Source organism: Microtus ochrogaster, linkage group LG1, assembly GCF_000317375.1.
Source record: "Microtus ochrogaster isolate Prairie Vole_2 linkage group LG1, MicOch1.0, whole genome shotgun sequence".
Taxonomy (NCBI): Eukaryota; Metazoa; Chordata; class Mammalia; order Rodentia; family Cricetidae; genus Microtus; species Microtus ochrogaster.
This window is the reverse complement of record NC_022027.1, coordinates 50,035,549-50,045,467: the sequence shown is the minus strand read 5'-3', so window position 1 is coordinate 50,045,467 and position 9,919 is coordinate 50,035,549.

Genomic DNA, 9,919 nt, shown 5'->3' with positions numbered 1-9,919 from the left:
TCAGGTCTTTAGGCTTGGTGGCAGCACCTTTTCCTGCTCAGCTCTCTGACTGATCCCTTGACTGTGTTTCTCTTAGTGCAGCTGATTTAGACTATGTTTGACTGGATAGGCAATGATCAGAGAATAATGACAGTGTGGGCCTGTCACATTTACCATTGCCCGATTATATAGGTTTTAGTGTTTGCTATTAGAGTCTTAGAGATAAAGACCAGCCTGATATCACTCATCTGGTGGGATAATGGAACTGATAGCAATGTGTGAATGGATAAAAATTATTAACAGTCAGGTCTTTCCTATTTATGTGATTGAGAATGATGCTTTCACTTTCAGACATGAGAGCATGGTCTTTCACACCATGTTATGTTGTTGCCCATCACCAAAACTCTAAACTTGGTTACATACAGTTGCGTTTCTAGTCGGGTTTGAGTTCATTTTATAGACTTGAAAAAGTTGGCATTGTGTGGTAAGATGACACTGGACTCCTAATTGTCATAGTCCTATAAAGTATGTGCTTCTATTAGCTGTATGTTCAGAAGGATGGGCCTAACTACAGAGATCTCAATTCACTCATCTGAGATTGTCCAGCCAGAAAATGACAGAGCTAAGATTTGATTGTATGTAGAGTTGCCAGATCAGGGAAACACACAGACACACAGACACAATGATATATCTCCAATGCTTGCCCATTTCTGTGATATCTTGGCATACACTACATTTTATTGTTTATGTGAAACGCAAATTTAAATGCATGCCTTGGATGGCATCTGGCGATCTTAGACTTTAGAGCCCATTTATGCTAATTATGCCTAAAATCTAGGCTCAGCTGATGAGCATTGGATGTACATCTTGGGTCAATTCCTTTCTTTATCTACCCAAATATCTATTTGCAAAATGATTCTTCTATTCAAGAGGTCATATTTTCTATCTATGATCGTGAGAATGTGTAAATTAGAAAACATGTATATTTAATTCAGTCAAAGATTAGTAAAACATGGTTTGGCACCTATCATTAGGTATCATAGGTATTTAGTCTTATATTTCTGCTCTCCATGAAGCTCAACTACATACTACTCTGTAGAGAAGGAAACCTGAATCCTAGAGTCTAAAAGTCCATCTGTAATGCAGGTCTAACCACAGGTGGACTATAGTCCAGCCCTCACCTTTCTCTGTTTGGTTGTCAGAGCTGTCACTCTTCAAAATTCTACAAGTCCAGTGGGCAAACTGCAAGCACACCAAGAAAGGAGGAAGTGCAGAAGCTCTTGACTCTGTATTTTGTGTGCTACAGTTGTGAGACCTGGTGCTGGCAAGATGGAGTTTATCTGGTAATGAAGTCACTACAAGGTTACTTCCATCTGAGAACTGTGTTGTTGGAATCCAAACCAGTGTTATAATTAACAGGTACCGTAGACTTCTCATTTGGAATCTGGGAGCAGAGCATGAAATCTGCTTTACATCTGGTGTCTGTCTTGTTTTTGTGGGTTTTTTTTTCAGTTGACCCAGCTATATTTGTACTTGATAAATTTACACTATTTAAAAAGGCTTCAAATGGGCAAAGCTTTATTTTGACCCTGTTGGAAATCTTTTGTAAACAAAGAGAACTTCAGGACTCAAAGGAATAATATCACTTAATTGTCAAATTCAATGCAGTAGGATTTATAATGTGTTAGCTGGCCAGCAGACTCAAGTGAATCGAGAGTTACCTAGTTGCACTTGGACCTGAAAATCTCTGTGGTAGCAGCATACCTACTGGGCCACTTGACCTGTGAGGAATTAATACCAGCAGCGGCACAGTGTTCTGGGGGTGCAGCCCTGTTGCCCAGCTAGACTAGAGAAGGCTGTGGGGTGCACTTTTATGGCTAATGCAAATTAGCAGATAGCTATGGGAATAAAGTTCGCTCCTTGATCTATAACAGGAGATAGCTAGTCAGCAAGACTTCGTCTCAGGCTGTAATTAGTTTATTCATTAAGACGGAGGAACTCAATGACACAGCTGCATGAGGTGCCATTGAAAGCTACCTGAGCATATGGTGGAAGGAGAATGTAGATTTAGCTTCTGAAAGTGAATTCCAAAAAGCCTGGTGCTGTGCTCTTATTTTGTGCCCCATAGTGATTCCCTGGAGGAGTGAGGGATGCTGAGCAGACCCCACTCCAGACCTTTCAGCACGCATCGACTTTATGTGCAGGAGGATTCGTTTCTTTGAATGTTACACATAGTGCATAAAGATAGACATAACACATTCTGCATGAAAAGAATGAAGAATTTCAGACTAGCAAGACACGAGTCCTATGTTCACTATCAACAATCTGTTCTGTTCTTCTGTTTCCAGTATTAGTAACCTAATAAAGTTTTGTCTTTTCTTAGAGGCACACACACACACACACACACAAATATGTGCCTGCATCTATACACAGGTATATCTATAACTACTGTTGTGTCTAACTCTTGCAGGGATTAAGGCTAATCACTCACGTATGGGAAGTTTGACTTTGCTTATGAAATGTAAGCACTTAGATATAGAGAGGCCCTGAAAGCTGTTTGTATGGTAAAAGCAAACCTGACTTCAGATGGCAACTCTATTTGGTAAAGTTGAAGGTCTGTAGAGCACCTGACGTATAAATCTGATGCCTAAAGTAGGTGTAGAACAATCAAATCTACCATGTTAGAAGGCGAGCCCAGGAGACAAGGGCATAGATTGAAAGGTAACAAAACAAAACTCACTTTACTCCAAATCATTTTTATTTCTTTTTATATTCTTTGTGTGTGATCTAGAAACATTCTAAACAAACATGTCAAGTCTAAGCAGAGGGACAGGCAGTTGTGGACGGGACAGATAGCCCCAACTTTGCTCAATAATGGCAATTGATTTACTCTACAATTACTGCCCAATGCAATTTATGGGCTGAGCTGTGTCCTTATAACACTGTGGTCTTTCCGTCCTGTGACTCAGTCCAGCCTGATAGAAGACAGTGAGACACACCCCTTCCAACACAACTGAGGTGTTGAACTGGAAGGGCTTTGAGAGTCAGCCCAGTGAGTTGATTGACATCGCTCTTCCTTGGGAGTGAGACTGTGAAGGAGCTGTCTCTCCTGTGGAGTGGCTTTCTATCTAATGTAATATTGTTCAACTGCATGTACATGTTGCTTTCCTAAACATTGGCCTCCCATTTCCAGGAATATGAACCTGTTTCGGTGTAGAACCTCATGGGTTACTGTGGTTCTGAGTGAGAGGAAGGAAGCCAACAGTGAAGGGGAACCTCAGGCTCTCAGGCTCCCGTCTTCAACCATGTCAGGGATTAGTGGGCTGAGGAAATGCTCCTGAGGATGAGGTGTGATGCTCTCTTCTTGTCAGAGATACTCTGCCCCAAGTCAGCCAATCGATAGTCTGAATCGATCGATCTATCAACGATTTAGTGAAGACAAAAATCAAAGGCACTGGCAGCTGGCATCTTCCAGAGACTGATCTATGAGAGCTGAGAGGGAGCCTTCGGGAGTCACATGACACAGGGCTGTCTTGTTTTCCAGACTTTCATAGCCTCTGGTGACAGAAAGAGCCCTGAAGATGGGAATGAGCTACATGGAAACACCCATTGAGGTTTGAGGAATATAGGCCCTGGCCTGACTGTAATTATAGCCCACGTTAGTCTCATGAATATATTGACAAAGAGAATAACCAGTCATTCTCTGACAATCTAGGGACAACTGTGCTATTTTTAAATGTATTTATTTGATTTTATTGTTTATCCTTTCGGAGTGGGGATGGAAGCAGGAGAGTCTGCTTCCTCTGGGATTGCACTGATCTGACCTCTGGTGTCTAGACTGTTAGGACCTTTGCAGCAGGAGATGGTGAAGGGTGTTCCTCCCTGGAAAGCAGGCTTGCTAAGGCATACCTGCTGACTGACTCCTGATGACCCAACCTTCTGCTGACAGAAGTGGATGAAGAAGAAGTAAAAGCTATGATCTCTGCCTTTGTGAGCTTTATAGTCCTTTCGAGGAAACTAGAGGAAGTACTATTTGTTTATGATTATGTTCCTCCAGGTACCAGTTATTAACTATGCTAGAAGCAATATCTAATAAACAGGACAGAGGCATCTCTGCTTTCATGGAGATTGTGCTCAGATGAATTACTTCGTTCTACTCTAGTTGTCTACCCAAATCCCCCCGCCTTCTTCCTGAAATTACTTTCTTTTAAACCAATGAAGAATAGAACAGAATTAAACAAGGGCCTGTTGTGTTAGAGCTCTGTTAATTTTACAAGATGGTTTCAGCACATTTACTAGTGTCTGGTGAAGAATCGCGATAATTAAAATTCAGCTATGCTAATTAAAACAAATGAACGAAGTCTGTTTAATGTCCCCTTTCTCACAATTTTTAATTTCCTTTTTGCTTACTCCTTCCTTTGTGGAATTCTGCAATCCTCACTGGGGTTTCCTGTCATTGGGGAAATGCATGAAGTTATGTGTCGCAGGGGCCTTCAGGAATTCTGGAGCGGCGATGCTTGAGCAAACATGTTTTCCCTTGCCTCAGTGCCCCATGCTAATGAATTTAAACTGGCGTGTATTCTGAAATTCAGCCCTTTGCAAGACGTTCTGACAAGTGTTTACTTTCTCAATATTCTACAATTAAAACTAAGTTGCTTATGTTTATTTTCCCCCAAGTCATTTTGAGAAGAAATGCTGTATTTTTAACACCAAGTCAACCAAATCTAAACTACAAGAAGATGCATAATAAGAAAGAAGTCACACCACAGGGTCAGCTCCCCGCTGGGCTCTGGCCTGAGGTTGGTCTGTCTTCCTATCATTTCCACATCTGCAAATTTCAGGCAGGAACATGTGACGATGCTTTGTTTGTGCTCTAACAAATAAACTTTGCCTGGAGATCAGCCACATTTGTTAGCCATAGAGGCTAGGCAGTGGTGGTACATACCTTTAATCCCAGCACTTGGGAGACAGAGGCTGACAGATCTCTGTGAGTTCAAGGCCACCTGGGCCATCACTGCCTTGTTCTGTTTCTCTTTTAGACTAGATCAATGTTGAGTAGACCAAGGTAGGTTTTTTTAAAAAATTATTTTAAGCTAATATACAAAACCATAAACATCCTATACACTGATAGCATGCTCCGTGATGCTGCACTACATGAATGCACTATGTAACTGTCAAATCAGGTTAAACACATCTGTCTCCTCTCACATCATTTACAGCAAAGGCATTAAAGACTGTTCTAGCACAGGAGTCTCTGTGCAAACCGCCCTGCGTTGACAGTTGAGAATGAATAGAGATGACTTACATCTTTGGTCCCTCACTAATTTGAACAGGTGAAAACACTGTATCTCCCTCCAGTTTCCCCAGGTCCCAGCTGCTGCGGCTGCCTTGATCTGCCTTTCCACGGGCAGTCAGATGTCTGAGGCGTGATCTGGAATTTCGGAGTCATGCTCCATTAACTCTAATGAGTGACTTACGGTTAAATCTTCACGGATCAGCTTGAACATCTCCCTGTAGGTGTGGGTTCACATTTCATTCCAGTGGACATCACGCCGGCCCGCACTAAAATTGCGTGCATCGTTTAACCTGTAAGGTTGTCCAACAAACCTGTGATTTGTGGCTTGTAAAGTACTCAGCTTAGCTTAGTCTGGGTGGTTGGGGAAATCTCTTGGCTTCTTGCTTTCCGTTTCAGGGTCATGTTAAATACAACTATAAATGTCTGGATTCCTGGTGTTTTCCATAGGGCTTGGACCAAGCTACTTTTGTGTGTGAACAGTGTAATGTTAAGATGATTGTAATGACTGGAATGGAATCATTAAATAAATTTAGGAAGCTAGAAGCCTAGGCTAAGTATCCACGACAGTTAAGTTTCCGGAATATTTTTGTCATTCTTGTGTCTTGTTAAACAACCTTCAGAATCACAGAAAGGTTGTTCCAATTTTTAAAATGCTTTCATGAAAAACACAAGAGACCCTCCTCCTCCAGATTGTATTTCTATTTCCTACACAACTCTGAGGAATGTTCCCATTAATCGTGCCTACCCTGATTGCAACTCGAATGCCAGGGCACATTGTTTGAATGCATAAATCAAGGTCAATGAGAAGGTGTTGTATTGTAGAATTTAGTCGTGAGCCACAGCTTGAAGCCTCGGCCTTCTCCCCTTAATGAGTTGCCTTCACGTTTACCTCTCCAGCAGCAGAATTTGGAACCTTTGAACTGCTTGGAGGAGGGCCTCTGGGCGGGTGTGTTTGCCCTTTTCTATGCTAAATTGCTTGTCTCTGGCATTTCCCTAACAAATCGAGTCCTGGTTTCAGTCTGGCTGTTGAATCGGGAGCCATTAATAATTGGCAATTTGTAGCTGTCGTAACGAAGCTGGGGACTTTCCAGATGGCTTTTCTTTTTCTCTTGAGAAGGACTGAGCCTTTGATGGGAATTTAATCAGTAGACTTTGTCTTGGTCCTTGGCCCACAGCGGGGACCTGGGTCACCTGTTTACCATAGCTTTGGTTTGCTGATGAAAGCCCCAGGAGGTATGTGGAGGATGCTGTAGGAGCAAACCCCAGGAGGGTGTTTGGAGGATGCTTTAGGAGCTAGGGAGTGGAAATGCTGGAGTGTAATATGAAAGTATAAACTAAAAGCAACAAAAGTTCAGCTGAAGGTTTAAAATTACTGAGTTAATTTTGAAGGGAGTAAGAAGAGAAGCAGAGAGTGTTATGTCCCCTTTGGGACTGACTCAGCGCAACTCAGCACCGAAGGGAAAGCAAGTTCCAACCGGAAGCAATATTGTACCTTCTGATGAAGGCTACGGGGGCTGGGTTCTTCCTGCCTCCCCATCCAGGGCGGACCTGTCTTGGCTAGCATCCTGCTCCCCAGGCCTCCCTCTGCCTTAGCTTAGCTCTCAGCCTTTTTCTCTTCATGGCACTCCCAGGATCTGTTAACTGTCCCTTTTACCAGAATGCCAGCCAGCTCCATGAGGACATAGAATGTGGTCTTTACTACTGTACCTCCCTGTCAAACCCAGGATGTGATAGAGATTTAAAATATATACATCTATACATATGTATAGATGTATATACGTATATCTTTTAAAATGAATTCATTCTTAGGTTGAATTTTATAATGAAGAATTGTGATAGAATTATATCCCTTCACAAGATGTCCATATTGGAAAAATAAATAACTATAATGAATTTCATGACAAAAGGCACTTTGTTGACTTTCTTGCTCTTTCGATTTTAAGATAGCATTTATCTTGGATTATTCAGATTGTAACATAAAAAATGTAAGCATCAGGGACTTCAGAGGGCAAGTAATAAGAAGGCTAGGGTCTGAAGATACAACGATGGAAGCAGAAGTCAGAGGGATGTGGGGTTGCAAGCCAAGGAATGCCAGTTGCTTGGAGCTGGTAGCAACAACCTGTCTTCTGTGACAGGGTAGATCTTCACATATAGTTCACTAATGATGCGCAATCTTGCTGAGCTGTTTTTTGATTTCTGACCTCGAGGGCTACATACATGATAAGAAGTTTGTGGTATTTTAAGCTGGTTAGCTTGTGTCAAGTTGTCACAGCTCCAGGCAGAAGCCAGTGCAGATGTCATCATAGGCAATGACATGCACTGCATTCTGGGCTTCCTAACGACTGGTTTCATGCAGCTATCACAGAGACACACCATTACTTCTATCTCCATGGTGACAAAAGGCTATCATTTTAGGTTCTAGATGGGAAATAGCTGTCAAATCTTTCAATGTCATTTTTGTACATGCTACCCATATATGTGTCACTATATGCTGTTAACCTACTTCTGAGGTCATCTGAAGTAGTTGCTACAATAAAATAACAGTTACCCAAGATATCTGAGATGTCAGGTCAGAGTTAAAAGTAGGACGTTCTTGTGCAAACTGGAATGCCTGTACAAGGATGTTGGAGGCTGCTCGTTCGTTTCCCGGCTGTCCTGATTTGAAATAATCACTCAGAAACTGTATTATTTGCAATACTGTTTGGCCAATAGCTTAAGCGTATTGCTAGCTAGTTCTATGTCTTAAATTAACCCGTTTCTATTAATCTGTATATTGCTATGTGGTTGTGGCCTACCAGTAGGTAAGGGTCTGTCTGGCTTCTGTCTCCTGTGTCTGTCTCCTGCTGTGGCTCCATGGATTCTCACTGTTTACACACACACAGAAGGACTTCCTATATCATCTCCCCTTTTCTGTCTAAATAAAAAAAAGGTCTTAACTTTAACATAGTAAAATTGCATATAATAAAACAGTTATCAAGCAAGAATTATGATTATAATATTTATATCTACTTTATCTTTTATCATGACTAAGGAAAACTGTAACTATCAATTCTTCAACTCCATTGAAGATTCCAGAAGGATATAATATTATCTAAGTAAATAGAAAATGCACTTCCAAAACTCTAGAATTGACAGAGACTTCTTGCTGCCTGGTCACCCAAAGTTCCTCTATAATGCTGGGGCTTCCATCTTCAGCCTACAGATCCATAGTATTTGGCAGACTTTTCCATGAAACAGGAAATTTCAGATGGTTCTGTCTGTTTCTTCCATCAGACAGTGTTGTAAGGACACTCCACACCACACATGGTGGTCACTTTCTGCCTCTGCCCAAGTGTTTCCCTCACGTCCCCCCATTCTCTGCTTAGATAAATCCTTTTTATCGTTCAAAGGGCCCTTTCAAAATCAGTGTGTGGCATTAGGCTTTCTCCAGATATCCCAGCATGCGTTCATATTTCTGCAGCTAGAACAGACAGTGTGAACCCTTTGAATAATTTAAGTCCACACTCTCTCGCAGGAGACTGTCTTTGCTGTACACAAGTCTAGACAGCTCTGCCTCCCGTCATGAAGCAGAGGTGCTGAGATTTCAGATAGGAGCCACTTCAGCTGGGCTTTAGGATCAAACTCAGCTGCACAGCAGGTTATTTTTACCTAATGTGGTTTGAATAATAATGACCCCCATAGACTCATAAATTTGAATGTACAGTCGTCAGGGAGTGACACTGCTCAGGAAAAATCAGGAGGCGAGGGTTGTTGGAGGAGTGTGTTATTGGAGATGGCCTGCCTACACCAGTGCTTATCCAGGGGTGGGGGCCTCTCATTTTTAAGTGAACAGTTCCACCAATTTCAAGGGTGTTGAGATCACACTCTCCACACAGGTTCTACATGGACCATTATCAAAGTAAATGCCAAATTGTAGAGCAGCTCAATTCCTTTCTCCTTTGAGCCCATTATTAAAAAATACAACAAATATAAAAAAATAACTGAATAAAAGTGGAGAATTTTCTTTCTGTACTCCAGTAGATCACACAAGCCACACGTTGGAGTTACTGCTTTAGAGTGTTTTAGGAGAGAGCAAACTCATCAGGGGAGCTTTCTGAAATGCATATCCCAATGCAGGGCAGGAGGCCTGGGATTGTCTCAGGATTCTGCATTTTAAGCAGCTCCTGTTAGCACCAATGATCTTGGTCTGTGAACTGTCCCGTAAGTAGTTTAACTCAAAAATACCTGGCATTTCAAATATCCATAAGTCACTAAAATTTAGGTGCCCAAACCATGGAGCGGGTTGTGCCATTTTCTTTTCTTTGAGGTGACTTCCTTTACCCCAGATTTGTAATTTCCAGGTGGAAGTAGTGGAATGTGTCACCTTCACTGTGCTGTTGAATGAGAGCACTTTGGAGAATTCATGTGAAGGACAGTGGGGTCAGGTAAAATGTGTTGATTCTGCATTTTTCCTGGCCTTTAAAATATCTACTGATGAGCTTCTGTCCCCCAAAAGATTGCAAATGCTCCCTGAAACGCATGAATAGGAGGGATGCTGGGGCTTTGTCATGTGCTGTTTCATTTTATAACTGCCTAGAATGGCAGATCAGGATGAACACACACACACACACACACACACACACACACACACACACACACACGCAC